Consider the following 10,556-nt stretch of genomic DNA (forward strand, 5'->3'; position numbering starts at 1 on the left):
CCTGTGTATTCTCGGAGGTGTGTCCAGACCCCACTGGCCACACCAGGTGCCAATATCAAACTCCAAGCATCCATTGGTTTGACCACAGCCTCCCAGAATTCCCACTTCTTCCTGGTCAAACCACCACACAGATGTACATATGTTCTGATTTTTAGATGTAGTTTTTGAATTAATGTGTTTTGATTCTGTCTTTAAGTTTTGATGACATATTTTTAATTGTATAAATTTTATTTGGATGATGAAAAAAGTAAATAAATAAATAAAATTTAAATAAACCAAGAGGAGAATGTGAGACCAGGACCTGCTACCCTAGAGATTATGGGAGTGCAGCTCATTCAGCGTGCCCATGTCCCACCACATCCTTTCCTCATTGGGCCTCTCCTCTTCCTCTTTGGCCATGTTTGCTTCGTGTCATTTGTGCTGCTCTTTGTTACTTGGCATTACAACAGGGCCACCGTTGACCTGTCTGGGGGACAATGGATCCAAAAGATCCTGTCTAGTCAAAGGTTTTCTACCTAGGTGTGTTCTGTGCTCACCAAAGGCCTGAGCAAAGAAACCAAGAGAAGTGTGCCCAAATCCCAAAGCTTTGCTCCTTTGCAATCTCCCACAGATCTGGCTCACAGGTGTCCTCAATCACAATTCCATAGGTAAGAAGAGGTCATGTATTTCACTGGGAAAAAATGCACTGCTTTGGCAATCACCTGTACATATATTTACCCAGGACAGCAGTCCAGCTGTGTGGTTTGCACCTTGTTTGCAGAAGGATGAGTGCACTCGGAGGCCAATAACAAGTGACAAGGGTTCCTCAAATCTGCACTGCAGCCTGGGCACCATTCAGCCCCGAGCTAAGGGATCATCTGTTCCCATGCACCAGTGCTTGCCAGTGGAATGAATTCCTGCACAGCTGGAAGAAGCAATTCTGGTTTCAGCTCCAGCTGTTGGTAGGCTGCATGATCATTGACAATGCTGCCCTTCCAGAAATTATTCTGCAGTTTCCTTTCATAGTTATTTGAAGCTTTTAAACATCACATTTCAGTTTGCTTTGCCTTAGGGAAAAACACTTCTGGGCCCGTTGCAAACTGTAACCTTTTGACAGCAAAGTCCTCATGGTTGCCAGCTTCTGATGTTACACAATGTCACCTGGCGGCATGTGTTTGCTTGGCTCTGGGTCTAGTCCCAGCCTAGTAAAGCCCAGGCAGTGTGGCACGTTGCAGGGAAAACTGGTCCATGAGCTTATGGGGTTGCCATCGGCAGCAGAGTGAATGTGCCCTTTGGGGATTCCTCTGGCGACTAAATTAGGGACCTACCCCATGCCACAATATTCTCTTAGATCTTTCTAAAATATCCTAGAAAAGGCTGTGAAACTTCACATCTCCTTGCACACCCACTGTTTGAAGATGGGCATTTTTTTCCCTCCTCAAAGTCATTGCTCTTGCACATCAGAAACATGAACATCCATCAACAGGAATGATGTATGGTCCTGCTGCTGCTGCTTCAGAGCTCTGGGAAGGTCAGACCTGGGTATTACCAATATGAGCACTTAATTAGCATTTCATGCTCCTTCAAGCTGTCCAGATCCCAGGGCTTTTTGTTTCAAAGCAGCCACTGCACCATCTCTAGGGAAGAACAGGAAATGGGAAACAGCGACTGCCAGCCTTGCAGGGGTGTGGGGGAAAACCTGAAGTGTCTGCATCAAGAGATGAATGGGAAGAGTGTAATTGCCAAAGCAAATGCTTCATTAGGATAGCAGGAGCAGTTCTTTACTGCATGCTTGCATGAAGATCATTTGGGATCTCCTTTTTGTGTCTCATGTAGAAAAGGAGCTCTTAGTAATACCACGCTACTTAAACCAGATTGGGATGTAGCTCTGTAGTGGTTCACAATGAAGCAGACTGCCTGCTGTGTCACTGCCAGCCCTGCTGAGCCTGCGAGGGACTGTAGTGTATCCCATGCCTGTTTTGCCTGCAAGCAGAGCTTGGTTTTCCTCATTAGTGTGGAGTAAATACAAGAGTAATTAAATGGACAATTAAACTGGCCACTTTGGAGGATATGCTTATGCTTTCACATGTCAGTCATGCACCTCATGCTCCCAAGGCTTGTTACTCATCATAAAGTATTTTAACAAAAATCCTCAGCTCTCATGTTACATCTGAATAAAATTGCACAAGATCATCAAGAATTCTCCTGGCAGGAACAAGACAAGAGCCTTCAGACACTCACTTGCAGCTGTCCTGGATTGCTGCAGCCCTTTGTGCAAAGCTGCTGCAGACAGAGAGTTTGGAGTTGGTTTGGGCCTTTATGAAAGATCTGTGGAGCAGTGTGCAGGGCTCTCCTGGCAGGAACCTGTTTGTCCAAGCCCAGGGACACGGTGCCGGCAGGAGCGGAGCGGCCCCGCTCCCAGCCCGAGAGTCTGTGGGCTGAGCCACGCCGGGGAGAAAAGGCAGCGAGGGGCTCCAGCCCAGCTGCTTCACTGCCCTGCCCACTCCATGGAGCTCTGCCATGGGAGAAAGCCGATGCCGGACGAGCCCCCGAGCTTCCATCAGCTGCTGGAACTGCTCCGTGACAGCTCCTGTTCTTCCGAGAGAGACCCCAGCGCCTTCTTGGAATGCGTGTCATGGAGGGATTCTGTTTGTTAATTAACTGTTGGGGGTTTTCCACTTTCATCTATCAGTAGTAATTTCCTATTGCTGGAAAGGGATTGTTGGAACACTTTAGAGGAGATGACTTATTGCACAATATCCTGTTTGAAGTTGTCTCAAACTGTGTGAGACAGATGGCTTCACACAGGAGCATCCCCAAGGCTGCTGAGGGGAAGGTACAGAGGAAGACAAACCCACTATTTCTGAGGGAACTCCTTGACACCAACCCAACCTGAGCTGTCAAACAGCAGACCTGATGTTTCGAGACATGGGCCAAAGGGGAAACCTTTCAGTGTGTTTGGTCTAGGCTGGGTTATGCTCGGGGCAAAGGTGTGTCAGTGTGTTGGATAATACTCTTTTCTTGACCTAGAGATGGGGCAACTGAGAGGTGTTTTAAAAACTTGTATTCCATTATCAGTCTCATGAGAAGGGTGAGACAATACAGATGTTATAATTCACGCCATCACAATTAAGAACCCAACTATTTCCTAATTACAGTATGTCTTGGTCTATCAGCTTTTTGCCATGCCATGCTGTAGATGCCTTAAAGCCAATTATTTAAAACTACCCCTTGTGGGTCCCACTACAATGCATCTTTCATAGCTCTGTTTTTCCAAAGTCTTATTTGCAAGGCCATCTTTTGGAACTTTTTTCCAGTTCCATTTCTCTCTCGACAATATCTGTCCTATTCCATGGCATTTTTAAGTTGGCATTTCTTGTCTCAAGATTTATATACAGACTCATACTCTGTGGGCCTTCTATTACACCCTAAAAGCTTTCTACATATCCATTTCCACATCAGTGCACTTGACTCGTTCTCACCTCATTGTGTCTGGCAAGCACAGGAGCCCAGAGCTCCTGCAGAACCCATCACAGCACTCAGTGGGAGCAAACTTGTGTCCAGTCCTCGCCTGGAGCTGTGGTGCCCAACATTCCACCTCATTGGAATGAGGAACTGTGCCTGCTCTTTCAGAAGGAGCTGAGGAGCTTTGGCCTTCAGGTCAATTGTCTGCAGGCTCCTGCAGTGCCTGGTGCTGCTTCCTTGCCAGAGGCCTCCCAGGCCAGGGGGGCACATCTGGGCTGCTGTGTCTGGCTCTGGGGCTCCCTGTTCTGGGCAGTGAGGAGGAGCTGCAGAGGCTCTGCAGGACTGACAGGATGGGCTTTGGGGCTGGCAGGAGAAGCTGAGGGACCTGGGCTGCTGGAGCTCCTGAAGAGGAGACCCAGGGCTCATCCTGCAACTGCTCCAAGGGTGGTTCCAGAGAATCCCAGAATCAGCAAGGTTGGAAAAGGCCTTGGAGATCATTAAGTCCACCCTGTGCCCTGGCACCGCCTTGTCTTCCCTGAGCCTCCTCCAGGATAAACAACTGCAGGTCCCTCAGCCACTCCTCACAGGAGTTGTGTTGTTCCAGACCCCTCCCCAGGCTCATGTCCAGCCTGCTGTCCCTCAGTCCCTGCAGGTCCCTTTCTGCCTGGCTGTCCAGCCCCTCTGGCACCTTGTTGAGGGAGGGAGGCAGGGAGGGAACGGGTCCAGATCCAATCCTTCCTGAAATGTGGTGTTTGCTTGCACTGCCAGTTCCCAGATCTTGATATTTCCATATTCTGACACAGCCCAAGTGCAGCAACTTGCTGGCAATAGAAGTCAAAACCAAGCAAATACCTGGTACCTGCAGCAACCCGATCTCGGGTTTGCTGACACTGCCAGTGCCCGGATCGGGAATGTTTCAGATGCCTGCACAGCCTAATTCCAGCAGTTTGCTGGCACAGAAAATTCGCATCTGGCAATTTCTCAGTGCCAGCAAAACCTAAATGCAGCAATTTTCTGGCAAAGAAAGCCAGAACCCAGCAGCTTCCCAGTGGTGCCACCAGCACAGCCCAGGTCTGGTGTTTGCTGTGCAAGTGCCCAGATCTGGAAATTTCCCAGTGCTGGCACAGCCAAGTCCAGCTATTTGCTGGCACAGAAAGCCAAAATCTGGCAATTTCCTGATGCCAATACAGGTGCCCAGACCTGGTGTTTGCTGCCACTGCCACTGCTCACATCTGGACATTCCCCTGTTCTGGCAGAGCCAAGTCTAGCAATTTTCTGGTAAAGAAAGCCACAATCTGGCAATTCCCTGCTACCGTCATTGGCAATGCCAAGATCAAGTGTTTGCTGGCACCACCAGTGTCCAGAGGTGGGAATTTCCAGGTGCCAGCACAGCCCAAGTCTAGTAATGTTCTGGCAAAGAAAGCCAAAACCTTGCAAATACCTGGTACCTACAGCAACCCAATCTTGTGTTCGCTGATACCACAGTGTCCAGATCCAGAATTTTTCAGGTTCCTGCACAGCATAATTCCAGCAATATGCTGGCACTGAAAGTTAACATTTGGCAATTTCCTGGTGCTGGCACATTCCCCACTCAGATCTGGTGTGTGCTGGCACTGCCAGTGCCCACATCTGGCAATTTCCCTCTTCTGGCACCGCCCATGTCCAGAATTTGCTGGCAAAGAAAGCTAAAACCTGGCAATTTCCCCTTGACAGCACTGCCCAATCTGGAGTTTGCTGGCAGCAGGATCCCAAGAAAGAAGGAAGGAAAGAAGGAAAGAAAAGAGGAAGGCATCCAGATCCAGTCCTGCCTGGAGCCTGGAATGGGCTGTTTGCTGGCACTGCCAGTGCCCAGATCTGGAAATTTCCCTATTCTGGCACAGCCCAAGGGCAGCAATTTGCTGGCACAGAAATCCAAAACCTGTGGCAGCTTCCTGCTACTGGGTCTGGACCCACCCACATCTTGTGTTTCATGTAACCAGAACCCAGATTTGGAAATTTCTCAGTGCCAGCAGAGCCCAAATCTGGCAGATTTCTGTCACTGGCAATGACACCACCCAGATCTGGTGTTTGCTGGCAGCGCCAGCGCTCAGATCTGAAAACTTCCTGGTGCTGGCACAGCCCAAGCCCAGTGATTTGCTGGCACAGAAAGACAAAATTTGGAAAAGTGCAGGTTCTGGCTCCAGCACCATCCAGATCTGGTGTTTGCTGGGACCGCCAGTGCCCAGATTTGGAAATTTCCCGATGCCTTCACAGCCCAGGTCTAGCAAATTGGTTTTAGCTAGCTTAGGAAGAGAAGTTCCTCAGACTGTGACTTTTCTTTTTCTGGAAACTGTTTAAACCTGCTCTGGACTGAAAACCCAGAAAAACACCGGCGGCAGCTCACACCTGTGGCCCACCGAGCTCTGAGACACTGCATTCCAGCACCAGAGGGACTTAGAAGAGACCGAGTGAGCCAACAACAACCCACAAAAAGGACTTTCTGAATTTGCCATCTCTTCAGCAGTGTCAGAGGTTTTATTTATTATTATTAATTTTTCATGCTTGTGAATACTTTACTTGTTAAATAAACTGGGGTTTTTTCACTTTTCTCAAGGGAAGTCTTTTCCTGAACTAGTAGGGGGAGGGGCTGCTTGAACTTGCTTTCTAGACGGACCCTTTTGGAGGTTTCCTCCCAAAATTTGCCCTAAACCAGCACAAACAGTCAAAATGAAAATTTCACCAGTGGCCTAATTTCCTGGTGGCAAATCTTGTGACAGAAGCTTGACCATGTTCTCCATGAGAGATTCTTGGGAAGAGCAGACAGGAGAAGATTCCTGGAAAACTGAAACAGCTTTCCAGAAGGGAAATGAAAATGAAAGAAACAATCCAAGATGTTTTCCTCTATTTATGTCTATGCTCCCCTTTTCCATGTTGCACTGCATCTCCATCCCAGTAATTCCAGATGCACCTCACCTCTAAGATCGGTGACTTAGTGACTTTTGGACACTCTAAAATACCATGAGCCACACACAGTTTTCCTTCCCCTCTTTTTACTGGAAAGCAACACTGGAGGTGTAAGTGCAGTGCTGGGGTCAGGTAGGAATCCTACCCCAAGGGAAGGTGGCCCGACAGTGTCTGACCCTCAGCAAGGACAATGCACAACAGCAGGGGAGGGGATCGCTGTGCCAGTGTGCAGGAGTCAGGGCTCTGCATCCGGGCTCAAGGCAGCAAAGTTCCCGTGTTTGGGCAGAAGAAGGGGCTGTCCCTGGGGCGCGCGGGGCTCGAACGTGGGGCTCGTGGGGCGAGCGGGGAACGGACACGGGGACGAACGGCCCCGGTGCTTCAGTTGCAGCGGCGGCAGCGGCGGCAGCAGCGGCGGCGGCAGTGGCGGCAGAAGCAGCAAAACAGATACTTTCTAATAGTCTTTCTCCTTTGCTTTCTCTTTCTTTCTCTTTCTCTCCCTTTCCAGTTGTCCCGCACCGTTCTCTCAGAGTCCCTTGCCCGGCGTCCCTCTCCTCTCCCCGCCTCCCTGTCCCCTGCAGGGCCGGGCCATGCCCCCGGCCCGCCCCCGGCCCCGGGCGGGGCTGCCCCGTGCCCGGCCCCGGCCGTCCCGCCGCGGTCTCGCCTCCGCCCGGCTCCGGCTGTACTGGCGGTGGCGCTGCTGGGCGGGCATCAGTGCCTGGGGTTGGGGCGGCATCGTCGCCCTTTGCCTCCGTCTGGCCCGAGCCCGGCCCCGGACCCGACGCAGGGTCCAGTCCCGGCCCCGGCCCCGGCCCCGGCCCCGGCTCCCCCCGGGCCCCGCGGAGGACACAGGCAGCGCGGCCGCTCCCGCCGCCTCCGCTGCGGCTTCCCCGGCCCGAGCTCCGCCGCTCGGCAGCGCGGCCTCCGGCCCCAAGCCGCCGGGGCCCGGGGCGGGTGGGGATGCCGGGCCCGGGGCGGGTGAGGGGCGCTCGGGGGCCGTGGCTGGCCCCGGGCCGAGCGCTGACAGCCGCGTCTCGCCCGCAGGGAAGGCGCAGGAGGCCCTGCAGGAGCGGTACCGGCTGGGCTCGCTGCTGGGGCGCGGCGGCTTCGGCAGCGTCTTCGCTGCCACGCGGCTCTCGGACGGCGCCCCGGTGAGTGGCGGGGCCGGCGGCGGGCGCAGGAGGAGGGGATGGAGGAGGAGGATGGGTCTGGGCATGGCGGGCGGCGAGCTCACCCCGCTGCTCTCCCTCGCTCGCAGGTGGCCATCAAATGCGTGCCGAGGGATCTCATCCGGCACTGGGGCGAGCTGGTGAGTGAGCGGGGCCACCGGCAGCAGCCGGGCCGTGCCGGGCGGCGAGGAGCCGGGGCCCGGCAGGGTGGGAGCCGCCGTGAGCCCTGCGGGGAGAGCGGGCGTGGGCTGAGCGGGGCGTGCAGAGCATCCCGGGCTGGCTGAGGGCTCCCAGAGCCCCGGCACGGCCTCGGCCCCACTGACGGCACCACGGTCCTCACGCAGCCCGACGGCACGAGCGCCCCACTGGAGATCGTGCTGCTGGCCAAGGTGTCCCGTGGCTGTGCCGGTGTCATTCAGCTCCTGGAATGGCTTGAGCTCCCTGACATCTTCCTGCTGGTGCTGGAGCGTCCGGAGCGGTGCCAGGAGCTCTCGGGTGTCCTGGCGGAGCGGGGGTTCCTGCCAGAGGAGGAGGCGCGGGAGCTGTTCCGCCAGGTGCTGGAAGCCGTGCAGCACTGCACCAGCTGCGGGGTCCTGCACCGGGACATCAAACCACAGAACATCCTGCTCGACCTGGCCAGCGGGCAGCTGAAACTCATCGACTTTGGCTGTGGCGCCTTCCTCCAAGACACAGCCTACACCCAGTTTGCAGGTGAGCCCTCGCAGGGGATGCTCCTGGGCATCTCGTGGCCCAGCCTGGGTGCAGCACTGCAATGGGATTGATGCTGGAGCCGAGTTGTTCCGGGTGGGGTGTGAGGGTTGCCAGCTCCCAGCCCTGCTGACAGCCTTCAGCACCCACTGTGGCCTGGGCTGGGGCTGGAGCTGGGGCAGCCAGCCCGACACAAACCCCCATGGGGGTAGCAGGGAGAGGGGTCTGACCCCATGCCCTGGATGGTTTGGTGTGCAGGCGAGGAAGGGCTTGGACTGCTCCACTCCCCTTGTTCTCCTTGGCTTATTAAGATTTTTGGGGGCCGTGCAGGTGGGAAGGAGAGTGGGTTTTCTCCACTACTGGGTGGGTTTTTCCTTTGTGTGTTATGGTTGGGCCTTCCTAGGGTTTCTTCTGCCCTCTTCCACGACCAGTGGCTTCTTTTCCAGCCCCGAGTTTGTGCACAAGTCCCAGGTGCTGGAGAGAGGGCAGCGCTCACCCCGTGTGCCTCTGGGGCAGCCCCCACATGCCCAGGGATGCTGGGGCCAGGCCATGGGAGCAGCAGCATCCCCCTGCTGATCTCTGTCTGTGTTCCACAGGAACCCTGTCCTACAGCCCCCCAGAGTGGATCCAGCACTAACGCTACCATGGCGAGGCAGCCACGATCTGGTCCTTGGGCCTCCTGCTGTGCCACCTGGTCATGGGGAAGCACCCGTTCAGGAGAGGCCAGGAGATCATCCGGGGGCGAATCTTGTTCCCACGATGGCTCTCTCAAGGTGGATCCTCATCTCTGGGCACGCGGGGGAATACCAGTGCTGGGAGTCAGCAGCGGGCTGATGGGCATCCCACTCTGGCAGCTGCTGAGGAGGTGGCACATGTCCTGCTATCCTGCTCTCCTCCAAACAGAGTATCCATGGGGAAGTTTAGGCCCAGCTCTGGGCACAACCAGCATGACCTGGGCGTGGAAACAGGGGGACAACTTCTCCAACTGATTGGTGATTTCTGGTTTCTCTCCCCAGCGTGCCAAGATGTCATTAAGAGATGTTTGTCCATGCAGCCTTCGGACAGGCCATCCTTAGAAGATCTTTTCTGTCATCCTTGGGTGAAGGGTGTTCCTCTGCCCTAGAAGACTGAAGAGATCCACGTGCACAGCTGGATCCAGGGGCCTGGCAGGTACCAGCTCCATGCATCTCTTGGCAATCAGTGGCAAAGCAAACCAAGCTGGTTTTGTCCTGCCTGTAGTTCTGAGCAGGGGTCAGCAGAAGGGAACACACAGCTCTTGGGCTGGAGCTGAGCTGCAGACATGGTGTGGCAAGCACTGGTGGCCACCAACCACCCTGGTTTTGTTTGTATGGTTCATGGATGGCTGGGGCCCTGGGCAGAGCCCTGAGAGCCTGGTCTGGCCCCAGGGAAGGAGAAGGAGCCCCTGGAGAAGCTGTTCCAAGTGGGGCTGCTGCTGGAGACACCAAGGACAACCTCAAGGATGACAATCTCTTCCTTGGCCTGGCCAGCTGAAGATGATGGACTTGGATTCTGGCACCTTCTTCAAAGCCAGGCTCCAGGCCCAATTTGCAGGTGAGTCCACAGGCAGGGGGATGCTTCCAGATCTGGACATGGCACGGCCTGGCTGGGCACTAAAGATTCCCCCTTTGCAAGGGCAGATGCAATGAATTCTTCAGTCAGCTGCCCAGCTGCTTTTTGACTCTGGGCAGCTACTGAGGGCTGGATGTGCCATGGCGGGCTGCACGCTGGGCACATGTGCTGCCCTCCTGCTCTGCTGCCAAAGACAGCAGGGATGGGCAGCTCTGGGCACAGCTCTGGGCACAGCCAGCATGGCCTGGGCACCGCAGGCCTTGGCACAAGGGCACAGGAGCCCTCAGCTGACGGGCACTTTCTGCTTTCTCTCCTTGCAGCTGGGCTCTGCGGGTGCTGAGGCTGCTCTGGGCTCTGCCAGGGCTCTGCTGGGCTCAGCCCTGGGCCCAGCTGGGCTGGCTCTGCCCTCACATTGCTCTCACAGCTCTGCATCAGACGAGCCTGTTGCGAGCACAGCGCCTGAGCTTTCTGCTTTGCCCGGTGAGTGAGACTCTGCTGCAGGCCCAGAGATTGCAACTGGGGACACACATCCAGCTGGCAAGAACCCAAACTCTCCAGAGTCCCAGTTGAATGCCTGGATCTGTACAGGGTGTTTTGTCTGTCCCATTCTTCCTTCTTTATTGGCTGGAATTGTGCAACTGCACTTTCTTCCTCCTCTAGCAGTGCCACGAGTGGGCCAAAGCTGGCGAGTGGGCCATGCTCCTG

The 10,556-nt window shown here is 54.9% G+C and overlaps 1 pseudogene; it reads left to right on the forward strand.

Annotated features, from left to right (window-relative positions):
* Nucleotides 1–9,578, forward strand: part of LOC141726551 (serine/threonine-protein kinase pim-1-like) — a 30,703-nt pseudogene extending 21,125 nt beyond the window's left edge.
* Nucleotides 9,579–10,556: the final 978 nt, after the last annotated feature.

The sequence above is a fragment of the Zonotrichia albicollis genome, chromosome 36 (assembly GCF_047830755.1).
Source record: "Zonotrichia albicollis isolate bZonAlb1 chromosome 36, bZonAlb1.hap1, whole genome shotgun sequence".
In the NCBI taxonomy this organism is placed as follows: Eukaryota; Metazoa; Chordata; class Aves; order Passeriformes; family Passerellidae; genus Zonotrichia; species Zonotrichia albicollis.